This window comes from Monomorium pharaonis, chromosome 6 (genome assembly GCF_013373865.1).
Source record: "Monomorium pharaonis isolate MP-MQ-018 chromosome 6, ASM1337386v2, whole genome shotgun sequence".
In the NCBI taxonomy this organism is placed as follows: domain Eukaryota; kingdom Metazoa; phylum Arthropoda; class Insecta; order Hymenoptera; family Formicidae; genus Monomorium; species Monomorium pharaonis.
Window position 1 is genome coordinate 11,333,774 of NC_050472.1, and position 13,872 is coordinate 11,347,645.

General features: G+C 40.3%; 1 protein-coding gene and 1 long non-coding RNA gene across 8 annotated transcripts in view; one reads left to right on the top strand and one right to left on the bottom strand.

The window, feature by feature from the left end:
• LOC105838247 (homeobox protein extradenticle) overlaps window positions 1-13,872 on the bottom strand; it is an 82,209-nt gene that overhangs the window by 54,628 nt on the left and 13,709 nt on the right. The window lies entirely within an intron of this gene.
• Window positions 1,036-5,004, top strand: LOC105838248. The gene is made up of 2 exons (XR_003626177.2): window positions 1,036-2,998; window positions 4,415-5,004. It is a non-coding gene; the product is annotated as an uncharacterized LOC105838248 (long non-coding RNA).

Sequence of the window (13,872 nt, forward strand, 5' to 3'; positions counted from 1 at the left end):
TTTCGTGCGAGGCAGCTCTAATGCGCCTCTCCATATCAGCGAAACTAGTTAGCTCCGAGTCCACATTGTTGCGAGACAATGAGAGGTACGAGAAGGTAGAAGCGGTAGATAAAAAAGGTCGAAGGTGGTGCTTCACCGACGAGACGAAGGAGAAGCGCGAAGGAGAAACGGTCCGAGGAGGGAGGGGGTATTAATAAAGGGTTGCATGTCGACGGGGCGCAGAGAAAGAGGCAGGCGTACGAGGGATGAAGAAAGAAATTCTTATTGCCTGGCAAGTCCGGCTTTTCCGCAATATACAGCGCAGGTGTACCGAATGTGTACCCTCCTTCCCTCTCCTCTACTCCCGCGGTCTCGTCCGTAGAGGGTGGAAACACCCCTCGCACGCATGGTCAGTGCCGTATCTTGTATCCCAAAGACCACCCAACTACCCTCCTCCCACCCTCCTTCCTCGGCCACCTCATTCGGTAAAATGAACCGGATAGCGTCGATCTTTACGAGCGCGTGAAAAAAAAACGAGCGTTTTCGCGCTTTATGACCTTTACAACGTTCATAAAATATCGCGTTATACGATAATTGTAGATCGTATCGCGTTTCATCTTATCCTCTTGTAATTATTAATCCTTTAGAAACAGCAAACACACTGTCGTTACTTTCCAACGTATCCAAAGACATTTCTAATTTCTAGGTTTCTAGCGCTGGTCTTTCATATTGTATGCGAGACGTGCTAAAAATATTCACAAAAATATTCAATAGTATAAAGACAAACAGGGACGCTTATGTTATGTCTACTCATGTACCTCCCCGCGCCAGATCACAACCGATCGTAATGCCGATGATAGAACATCGCCGCTATAACAGTTTACGAGTGCGGGTTATAAGAGGCACATTTCGTCCGGTAGACACTGCAAAATTCAACGGCCACGGTAATCGATTAAATAAACACGACAGGAAAACGCCTACACGCGCCGACCTTTCTCTTTCTCTCTCTCTCTCTCTCTCTCTCTCTCTCTCTCTCTCTCTCTCTCTCTCTCTCTCTCTCTCTCTCTCTCTCTCTCTTCCTCTCTACCTTTCTCTCTACCTCTCTCTCTACTTCTCTATCTTTCTCTCACCGATGTAAGTCCCGCCAACGAAATAGGTCCATAACGCCTAATGATTCTATAACCTTGTTTATGCCTGGTAAAAGAGACGACCCTCAGCGACAAACTGGAAAACTGACCAGGAACGACGGACTCAATCCGCGTCTATTTCACGCGATAAGCCACCGTCACCAAAGCGTCAGAGCGTCCATTGGCTTGTAATAAAGTCGGTATCGAAAATAACGTGGGAATTCGGCGAAATTGTGACAGGATTTTCGTGATCGCCGAGGGCGGTCGATCTATTTAGGCGACTATACCAAGCGTAACCGTATACCAAGCGATGATAAGCGCAAATACACGAGAGTGCGAGATCGAGATAGCGCTAACGGTATATTTACGGCGAGTAATCGGAAGAGGATGAAATTGCGACGGAGCGACTCGCAAACGCGATGATATTAATTTTCCTCGGTAATATCGCGCCTGCACATACAATACACATATTTTATTTGAAAATATTTACGCTTTCGCAATTTCTCAAAAAAAACAAACGAATTGTGACATTTTACTAGAATTAACTAGAATAAATCTAGATAGATTTTCGCGAATGACCGTTTGTTCGTTTTTTTACATAGTTCACGGGAAGCGTGTGTCGAAAAATTCTGCTGAGCGGAGTATTTCCTTCCCGAGTCTTCAGCCGGTCGAAAGCCCGTTTCCACCGTATCGTCCCTCTTCCCGGGGGTGGGCGAACACGTCGACCACGGGGCAGAGGGGTAGCCAGTAAATAGAAGAGAGGATGAGGGAGAAAGAGAGAAAGAGAGAGAAAGAGAAGAGATAGGGGCGGCGGTGGAAGGGGTGCACCGACGGTTTCTGGGGGTGGAGGCGCAGGAGGCAACGTGGTGTATTGATCGAGTGGCTCTCTCGCGTCGAGACCAACGCCGCCACTTTCGGGCCACCCGGTATACGCGTGCGCATGTGCGTGTATGTGTATGCACGAGTCGATGCCTATGTAGCCACGGATCGACACGCATCGTATACAGAGTGCTTCACGTAGAATGATCCAGTCCAGCATGTCTTGAAGAATATTGAAGATGAAAGAAACAAAAGAAAGGAAACTTAATTAAACTCGTTAAACTCATCAAAATTAAAGTAACCATTTTAAATAATTTTAAAAAATTTGGAGTAAAAAAATCTAAATAAAAAACTTTCGTTTTAGATCCTAGAATGTCGCGACATTAATGTCTCTCCCTGATAAATCGCTTAGAAATTTTTGTCCCTTAGCATCCAAACACGGTTGCCGAATTCCTGCTGGTGAGAAAGATCCTAGTACAGAATTAATAAAAAATTCATAACTGAAGGCGGCATATCCCGCGTGCAGCATCCTGTATTCAGGCGTATCAGCACGTGATGGACCAGACTGTACCTACGTGCGCGCTCCGCGGGAGGAGAACGAGAGGCAATGGTCAGAAAATAACTTGGTGCGTTTCCGCGTACGGACGTGCCTGTCTGTGTACGCGAGCGTGTCTGTAGACGACGCGTACAGATGTGGGATGCTGAAAACACCATGATCTACGGCGTGTGCATCCCCGCGAATAACGCCGAGGCACTTGGCCTGGAAAATCTCCGGAGTGCATTCGCGCGGATGCACCAGCGGCAGCCGCGTACCGTGTCCATGCGCGCAAACGCATAAATGTCAATGGACGGTGCACGGAGGGGAAGAGGACGTTATTGCTCTTTCTTCGTCGTTGTCGTCGTCGTCGTCGCCGCCACTGACGTCGTCAAGCAACTTTCGCTACAACGTGCGTGTCGCGGAAACGTCGTCGTCGTCGTCGTCGTCGGCGACGGCGGCGGCGGCAGCGGCGGCGATGGCAGAGCGAAAATATCGATGTAATTCTGAATGGGGCCTGCTTCTCCGGGGACCCGTGGTAAGTTCTCCCTGGCGAATTTACGAGTCGGTCGCAGTCACAGGAGACACTAACGATATTCCGAAACTGTCGAACTATCCGGATATTTTCCATTTGGATGTTTTTGAGCTCGATTTTATAATCTTTAATAAATAAAATTATTTATTAAATGTCGATAGAACGCGGTCTAGCAAGAAAATATTTTCGCTTAAGTATCTTCGGCTACGGCAACTCCAAGCCGCAACGTCGAATCGGCCACTTTATAGCTGAGCAACGCATAAAACCGAAGAGCCTTTACGTGCTGTGGCCGCGGAGTGCGACTAGTGAAATTATTCTAGACGCACTTTACCTGACGCCAAAACATCCGCGATAAAACCTAATGATGATAGTGCTTTCCCAACGCGCGCTCACGGCCATAGGACCAATCCCATCAGAAAGATCGAAAGTCGTCAAGGAGGAAAAGGTCAAGGTTCAATTTCCGACTAGGATCCTTCAGGCGGTTTAAAATTTAAGATTCCATCAAAGCCCGAAAGTTCTTCGACAAGCTCTTTCCACGCAATGGTACCAGAATCTTTTCGCATCAGAAACGAGATCAAAATGAGAAAAAAATTTCATCGGAAAAAATATCTTTATCAATTCAAAATTCCAATCTTATGACATTCAATTTTTAATTCTGATAGTTATATAAATCTATTTTAAAATATGGAATAAAGCATTTCGCAAAAACAAGATTAAACTCTGAGCTCCGATCTAATTTCTATAATTGGATTCAATATTTTTTTTCACGAAAAAATAATTTTGTTAAAAAAAATAATTATTAAATATTAAAAAATAAAATTACTGCAAAAATACGTAGTTTATTACATTTGTAACTATAGATCAAAACAATAACTACCATCGTAATTGTCGCTTTAGTTAAGTTAGTATTTTGAAATTGTAAAATTTTTCATGGAGCAATTCAAGAATCTTCTTTTTAAAGATGGACAAGATCCGAAGTCTTCTTCGCGTTTCGTTTTCATGCCGGTGACTCCCGCGGGTGCCGTAAACGCACCGCACACCTCCTGCCGGTGCATCATCATTGGAAAAACCACCCTCACCTTTTCCCCCTCGGCTCCACGATTCTTCGGTTTCGAAGTTAACGAAGAAGGTTGTCTCTTATACGCGAAACATCGCACGGCCAACCTTCAAGTTTTGGCACGAAACTTTTCACGATATTCTACGCCGCAACTTCGTTATCCACATTTAGCTCATAAATTGCACAGTATACAACTTCAGTAATCTTACTAAATTAGAAAGTAGCGAGTGCTTCTCATAAATTCGCATCTGAATATCCCTTTAAATATACATTTAGTAAAGTACAACGATATACATATAGTGCGCTTTTTACATTAATTCAATCTCCATATTAATGTAACAAAAAAAGTATAATTTTGTCAGAACAGATTGAAAAAAAACGCGCTCTCATACAGACTCTAATGGACCCATAGACATCAGACATGGCTCATAGAGGAGCCAGAGAGGGCAATCCGTCCCTGAGGAAGGGTGGATGGTCGCCACTGTCGGCTCAGCTTCATCCCCACCGAACCCTCGTCGAGGGGGAAGGCAAGGCGCTCAATATCAAATCGTGGAAAAACCGTCGGTGGAAATATCGAGGATGAAGCTGAAAACGCATTATTGTGACTCGGTCGACCAGCTCGTCTTTTTTCAGCTTTAATCTTGATAGATTTTTATCTTTTATTTTTTTCCAAGCTTTGACGTACTTTTCCTCGGACATTGTACGCTTCAGAGAGCGAGAAAGAACAATAAATGTTCGTTAATTAAATGTTACCAATAGTGAGGAGTACATTAAAAAAAAAAACGATTAAATTACAGAGTTATTGGGATTGCAAAGAGCATTACTTTTGCTTGTCAATTTAATCTGTGAAATTACGCATTCTAGCTTCTTGTAGGGACTGTGTCCCAAGACAAAATTCTGTAATTCATGACCTGGAAATAATAAAAATCACAAAAATTATTCAGCAACAAGATCCGCTATAGACCAATATAAACAATGTCATCTTTATTTTCATATTATTTTTATCGATCCCCACTTCAGTTATTATTATTGGCATAATTTTGATTTGTTTGGGAATTATTATATCTTAGGGAAAGAAATGATGTTTTGATATCGTTACATCGCCAATCACCGTTTGCATCGTCCATAATACGGAGTTATAGTTAGAAAATGTTATTAGCGCAATTAGAGGACCGCCAGCGAAGCTGCGCGCATCTGAACCCCCCGGTATCGATACACGTACACCTGCATACGATATACCGACCGTACATCGGGCTAGTAACGCTACATACATACGGAGACAAGGCAACCACCCACCCTACGCTTTGCAGCTGCCAAGACATTTTTCTCGCAGCGCCGTTGTGCATGCATAATGCATGCACATGCGAGGGAAGGAGAGCTGGTTGGTTCTGCCGCTGCTGCAGACTCCTTACGCGGCGAGAATTCGAAATCCTTCGCCGTGACAATTTTTCTCACCGCTTCCCCCTTCCCTCCAACCACCTTCTTCTCCGCGAAGATGATGGTCGCCCGGACCGTTCCGGTAACCTGCTCGCGTAAAAATGTCGGAATCAACAAGATGGTACCGTGATTACGTTTTCCACTTCGTGCATACCAGATACGTTGAGAATTTTTTCCCCGGGATTTTTCGTCGATCCTATTCTCAGGCTTATCCAGAGTCCGATAATACTCATAAGAAATACACGAAACAAGTGATCATGAATGATAGATAGAATAGGATACGTTTAGAATCGATACCTTAAACGCGATACCTGGAAATGCACGGATATTTCAATAATTTAACACAAAAATAAACGTACCTCTCCCAATTTTTATATTTTCCTTTATCTTTAAATTGCTTTATGAATTAAGAAGATTGAGAAAAAAATGCCTGACCGATACGCACGCAAACATTATCGGCGAGAGTAAATGTCGCACGCTGTTCGTAACTATCCTTTTGCAAAACAAATGGCACAAAAGATCACCAGCGGTGCAGCGAGATGTCGACAGTTCTTCGTGTACGCTCTCGTATCGTCATATTCGAGAGCGGCATGGTCGGCGCTTCTACGGCAGACACACGGGACCTGTTGCTGTCGAGTTTACGGTGTTTTTACGAGCGACGTTACAGCCACCCCTGAGTACGGGGGTTGAACACACCCTAGCCGTAGAAACGATATCCCTCTCTTCATTGCCGACACCTATGTGAGCATCATCGTGGGAAAGAGAGGGAAGAGATAGAACGAGAGAAAGAATGCTCGAGCAAGAGAGAGAGAGAGAGAGGGAGAAAGAGAGAGCGAAGGAGAAAACGACTGCCTCTCTCTTTCAAATGATGTGCCGAATAATGACTTTAATCTCACCGCTGAGCAGATAAACTCAGACGATCGCACAAATTCTCGACTGCTACGCGAGTGTTGTTTACATGAAGTGGAGAAAGAATTTCTGTAATTATATTAAGTAGAAAGCAAAGTTGCGAATAATTAATATTTGTCGCGAAAACACTTTAGAAGATTGATAGGTCTTTATTCATTTCAAGTTAACCCTAGGTGTTCAAACTAGAGTTGACTCCAGGAGCTTAAATTTTAAATCTCATTTATTGCTAAAAATATTAATAAATAGACGAAACCGTTTTAAAAAAGTTTGTTTACTCTTCAATAACTTGCAACAACAGTCCCTAAACTGTAGTGTATCTGTGAAATTAAAGGATTTTTCAGACTTCATAAGTGTTATCCGTAAAATTTTTGTATAAGTAAATCTTTTTATTCATTTCACTTCGAGTGTACATCCATATTAAAAATAATATTCAATTATATTTTTGTTATTTGTTTTTCAATATATTGTTCGTAAATAATGATGAGTAATATAATACAGAAATACTTTTTACAATGTCTATTTATTAATTTTGATAGCAATTTATTATTTCACTAGATTTGAAGTTAAGAAAGTCATCAATATCAAACGTCAAATAGTTCACATTTTCTTATTGTTTATCGTAAATACATGTTATTCTTTGAGTCTTGCAGATTTTTGTTGATAATAATTAAAATTTTAATCGCTAATCTTTTGGTGCCTAAAAAATGTTCTTTTACAATCAAAGACTTTTTTTGTTTATCTATTGACAAAAGTACTATGAATTTTTTCAAGCAACTGTAATAATATTTATCAGTATTTATTATAATTTTAGGCCGGTATTCATAGTCGGGTCTTATATTTAAGATCATCTTAAGTACTGTTTTAAGATGCCATCAACCAATCACAGAGCCGTATTAGCATTTTAAAACATTGCTTGAGACGATCTTGAAATAAGATTTGACTATGAATACCGGCCTTAGATTACTTCCAATTGTGAATAAATAAATGTATTATTTAGTTCGTTTAATTGATTTTAAAAAAATCAATCGTTATTCGTAATTTTCTCGAACTTTATACTGAAAAGATTGATTTGGAAAAGAATTTGGATCTCCAAATGTAAAAACCATATCCATAAAAAATAAATGTGTATAACCTAGGTTAACATTCTATTCACATACTATTTACATAAAAATTACATAAAATTCTTCAAAATATGATATTGTTCTGCGATTCATTTTTAGAATCAATTTTATAGAGAAAAGTCTTTCCATGTACGAAACAGGAAATAGCATTCTAGATGCGACTTGATTGGTTGTCCAATCTTAGCAAGTGTAGCTATGTTACCATAATTTAATCATAATAATGTACAATATTATAATATAATCATATCAGATGACGATGACAGAATGCTATCAAAAATATAATAGAACCTGTTCACATGCAGTAGTTAGCAATAAATTAGTAGCAAGAACAAGTCTTGCAACTTAGCAATTTGATTGGCAGCAAAAATCGAGCAAAATCTGTCGCCAATCTTCTATTATTAGCTTTGAGTATCGATAGACTCTGCACAAAGAACAGTGTTTAATGCGAACACATTTGTTAAATCTGCCGACATACTAGACATTTCGCCGACTGAGATATAAATAATATGCACAAAAAGGTTCACAATATAACGTAAATTATTGTACGTGAAAATTCTTCACCTACTGTTGCTGTCTATGCTATTTCTGTAACGAAACTGAACTTTCAGTGCTGTGCCGTGCAATTGGAACCTGGAATGTCTCTCAATTCTACTATTTGTTCTGTAGATTACATTAAAGATAATAATCTTTCGGTTGAGGCAATATATACGAGTATCGAATGTTACTTATTATTAAAACTACGGTCGTGAAAACCGTACAGATAAGCATATCTTAACAGCTGTTCAATGTAATATCAATGTAATATCGATAACTTCAATTCACATTCTTTTCAAAACACAAGGAATATTATTTAGTTTTCTCGAGAAAAGAGGGAATCTTAAGGATGCTTCTGAGCATCGATATCTATGTACATAGTTAGTAACTGTGTTTCAAGACTTAAAAAATTGTCAACGCACAGTTTATAAGCTAAGAATATTAAATTAATAGAAAAATTATATTCAGCACCAAGATCCGCTGCAGGCCAAGATAAGCAATCTTAACTTTATGTTCAGAACATTTATCGGTTGGTAAATAATTAACTTACTATTATTGTATAAAGAATATTGTTGTAACAACTATAGCCATTTCATTTTTCACGATATCATTTTTCGTTTTACCTAGATAACAATTACGAGGCTCGCTGATTGTAATCGAACAAAAACAAGTAGACGAACGGCATCTTTCTGGTATTTCTGAGCGAATTCCATGGGAGATCGCAAACAGCGGAACGAAGGAGAACAAAGTTCGCGGAGATTCCGTGGTGATAGCTAGAGACACGCGCGGATGCGACCAGTAGAAGAACGAACGGTATAAAGAGAGCCGCGACGTTTCCGCACTGACTTCCGGCGAGACGACACGGCGGCGGCGCGTATACGGACGGACGAGAGGAGAGAGAGAGAGAGAGAGAGAGAGAGAGAGAGAGAGAGGGCCGACAACGGTAAAACAAGCGGTAAGTTTTGCGAGAGTTGCGAAAGTTCCTTCTCCCGACCGTCGTAGCCGGGACGAAAGTTTCGAACTACGCGGAGTTTTGTCTCGCGCAATTAGAAGTTCCCTGTATTATTCATAGCTGACGTCGCTCGCTACCTCGTTCCCCCTGCCCTGTCGCTTTTCTGTTCTTCACCGCCCTTGCTCTCTCTCTCTCTCTCTCTCTCTCTCTCTCTCTCTCTCTCTCTCTCTCTCTCTCTCTCTTTTTCTCCTTTCTTCTCGTTCGTCCACGTTGTCGGTGGCTGTACCGCGCAAAACTCAGACTACCGCGGCGCGAGAGAGAGGCGCAAGTCGCGTACGGTTCATGAATTTTAATGAAATCTCGAGCCCGAGATGGAAGCTCCTTCGCGTTTCCTCTCGCTCTATCCCACCAAGCTCCCTCCTCATCCTCCGCGTGCTTTTTCTTCTCTCGCTCTTTTATCCGCCGGCACCTCTCCGCCGTTATGCGTCCGCGGCTACATTTCGTACGCCGCGAGCATCTCCTTCGCTGCTCTATGCACCGCCTCGTAAATGGCGTGCGCATTGCACTACTACTACTACTACTACTACTACAAAAATGAGAAGCAAAGTCGCGGGGGCTACCAACCGCGCGGTATCGCGGATACATTCCAGCTAATCCAGCTACGCGATACTCAAATTCGAATAGGTATCGGAGAGGAATAATAATAGACGATTATCGCTGAATCAGAAATTAAAATTGCTCTCGTAAAAAAAAAGAGAAAGAAAAAATGCTACCGAGGTACCGGCGCGTCGCGAGGTTGACGTAAAGATAACACGCGACGGCGGCGGTCGATGAGGCGGGAAACAACGCCGGCGGTGCCGGCGGTCTCTAATTTGATTTGCGATAAAATTATGCCCGATATATTCCTTCGATGACGGACGACAGGGGAAAGGGAGGGAAGGGACAACTCGCATTGAGGATGAGCTGTCACTCTCCTGTCATCTGGTACTCAGACGGAATTGGAATTGGAGTTAGATCAACGATAACGCTCGCATTTGCGCGCGACAGAGTAAGTGGCGTCCATAGCGCACGTACACACGTACGTACATACACGTATACGCATACACACGCGTGTAATCGCAGGCTTCTTTCCGACGAGGACTGACAGTGGCGATTGTGAGGTCGTCGCGTGTCTGGAGTCGCCTGCATACACACACACACACACACACACACACACACACACACACACACACACACACACACACACACACACACACACACACGCACACGCACACGCACACGCACACGCACACACACACACACACACACACACACACACACATATATATGAAAACGAGACAGTATGATACTTATTTCGCGGCGAGGAGCAGCAGCACGGAGGTTATTGTTATCCCCTCCCCTTTCGAGGGTGGCACGCCATTCACTTGTCACTTTGGGTCTCTACCAGAGGAAGAATATAAGAGGGAAAACGCGCCGGAGGAAGGTGGAACTTTGACGGTAAAGCTGCGAGAGCTGTATCTCGTCAGATAACTGACATTGTATTTTACAATGTATTAATAATTTTCTTCCAGCAAAGATCTTATAATTAACTAATTTAATTATAAATTAAATTAAGTAAGGTAAACGGATTAGATATAAACGTTACGTGAATGCAATATATATAGAAACTTGTACATACAATACGGACGCGCTTTCGTCTTTATCGCGCGAAAGAACTAAATCGCGGGTTAACTGACATCTCTCGCGGAGTACAATTTGCGGCAAGGTACAAGTGAGTTAATTATAGCTTTTGGATTTATTTTTGACAGAGGCAACGAGATGAGCGAAACAAGAAATAGGTTTCTTCGGGAACGACGAAGATGATAGGTAAGGAGCGGGAGTGATTGGAAGCCGGATAGCGGAACGTTGTTAGTAGGAAGGAGGTAGAGCGAGTTTAGGTCTCAGCGGGGACGAAAAGGGCCTAACGATCCCGAACTACGAGCTTCTCCTCGCCCCATGCAATCTCCATAGAATTACCATACGATTAAGAGGACGCCGGCCCATGGCGCGCCGCGCGTATAGGAGCCGCCGAGAGTAGCCCTCGAGAGTCTTCCAATTAGCTTCTCGAAGGATCACTCTTCCTCTCTCGTCCACATCAAGACGTGAACGCATCGAGATAATCTAAGATCGCCGACCTAACCGAACCAGCGTACCGATAAATCGAATCGGATAGAAGCGTAAAGTGTACATGCATTTATAATAGTTCATGCATAAAACATAAAAGTTATCTAAACCATCTATATTAATTTAGAAAACGCATTGTCCAATGTACACACATCGAATATGACGAGCAATTCAACTGAGGAGTTTCCTACAAAAACTAATCAACTTCAAAAAGTTAAATTTTTAGGGAACAAAGACTCCTCATCTTCAAATCGTTCATTGTGCACATATGATAATTTTTTTCCGGGCAAGTAAAAGTAGAAATATATTGCAGATTTTATTAATATTTTGAAAATCCAGCAAAAAAAAGAATAAAAAATCCCTAAACTTGTTTGGTTCTTGTAGAAATTATGTACGTTTTGGGAATTTTATATTTACTCTCTATTTATCTTACATGTATAATATTTTATATTTACTTTTAACTTTCTTTTTATAATATACTATTATTAATGCTAAAGATAAAGAAAATAATATTATTTAAAGTATTTATTAGACTATAAATTTTTTTGTATTTTTTTACAAAATTTTATGAATTGCTCTTGAAAAAACATTTTTTACATTTTTTTTCTTTATATAAATATGATCATTTTTCTCTGAACAAAATAAAACAAAGCTTCAAATTACGATTCATATTTTACAGATATATTTATTAAAAAATTTTAAAAACTAGACTTATGTTTAATTTTTGCGGAAATTTTATGTTAACTACTATGTATAACTATATGTACATATGCATGAATTAATCGTGCGAAAATGCATTATTTATGATATAGTTTATCATTTCTTCCTTCAAGTTAAAAATTTTATGTAAATGGTTTAAACAGTATTAAATTATTTCTTTTAACATATATTGTTTCCTTTTGGGTTTCTGAATCAAATCTCTATAGATGAAAACAATTGGTGTGTCATTTGATAAAAATTACTTGTAGCTCACTGTTATGTAATGGCGCTAATATGCTAATATAGAATAGCCAACATTTGTTATAAATTATTTTTGAGTATTTCAAAACTTTCTCAAGATATATTTTAGCATTAAATCACACACACTCTTTTTTTTAACTTGGACGTATCATCATACAAATATATTTGTACATTTAAGTGGTCTTTTTGTGTTTATTTAATGTTTTATTTGGCTGTACATATTTCGACTTATGCAAAGTTTAATAATAGCATGAGACTTTGCTAATGCAATTCCTTGACGCCTCAATAAGCTTATGGCCTCTTTATCAAAGTTTTCAAAGTACTTATCTTTATCAAAGTACTCATTTGATAAGTTAATTATAGTTTCATTGCTAATGTACAATTTATATTATAGATATTTTTAGTATTATAGTCTTTATAGTCAAAAAGTTCTGTATTTATATATATTTACATATATTCTACAATATTTATTCTTTATTTCAAATAAATTAATTATATATCTATAACATATAATTTTACAACAAAATATTGTACTTCTAAGTATTAAACAAAACCAATTTTCAAATCTATTTTTGTAGGAATCCCACATTACCATGTCCTGTTTCTCTTCGATTCATTATGCAACACCGTCACATTTTTATAACATATTATGTAATAAACATTTCATAACTTTGGAGCCTAGAATCAATGGAATGACACACTGACGAGTGTGATACTACAAAAAAAGAATTGTGTGTTACTAAATATTACTTTTTCTTGTTACTCACATTTATGAGTAATCTCGTTCGTAATCTAAATTTTGTGATCTCGAATATACGAAACTGTAAAATATCATGCACGCACGCGTGCGCGCACGACACGCGTGAACGCGTATTCGCGAGAAGAGTTTATAGTGCATCGCGACAACACTAGGCCCCCTTTTTCCTTCTCTTTCCCTTTTTCCTCTCTTTCCCTCGTTCAGTTTACGAGCTTATTTTACGGGATTTTTATGATATAACGTACCCGCACCTAGCTCGAGCTCGAAGTTTATAGGTTTGCGAGATTTTATCGTGGCGTAACGTATGGTTTGTTAAATCGACCTCCTGCGCTCGTAGATATACACACGCTACCACACACCCGTGGCACGTCACACGCACGACAAATTCCGCAAAGTGTCTCCCTCTCATCGCTAGATATTCGTTGTTCGATGCTAGAATAGCCAAGTGGATCTGTTTGTTTGACGGAAACTCGAGTAATCGATCCGCCTCAAAGGGATTTTTACACTCGGGAAAATACACTTTAACGAAGCGCTCGCTATCAGCCTCAAATTAAAGCGTTGAATAATAAAAGTGTGGCCCCGCCGTGAGAGCAATGACCATAACGACGACTTCCGGTCAGCAACTCCGCGCAATTAAAGGGACTTAAATGCAATTCCGTTAACGGTACGCATTGCAACTATCGTGTACGACTTGACAGCACAATAGCTTTTCATCTTCTCTCTTTCTCTCTCTCTCTCTCTCTCTCTCTCTCTCTCTCTCTCTCTCTCTCTCTCTCTCTCTCTCTCTCTCTCTCTCTCTCTTTCTCTCTCTCTCTCCTCCCTTCGTTTTCACGGATCTTCTTTTTGTTTCCTCGTATCGGTGCCACGACCGGTACGTAAGAAGTTCCCGCGCTTAAAAATGCTCCTCTACATGACGCATCTAAATGATTCTCTAAAGTAGTAAGGTTGTAAGCCGCAAACCATAAGAATTGACCAATTATATTCGAT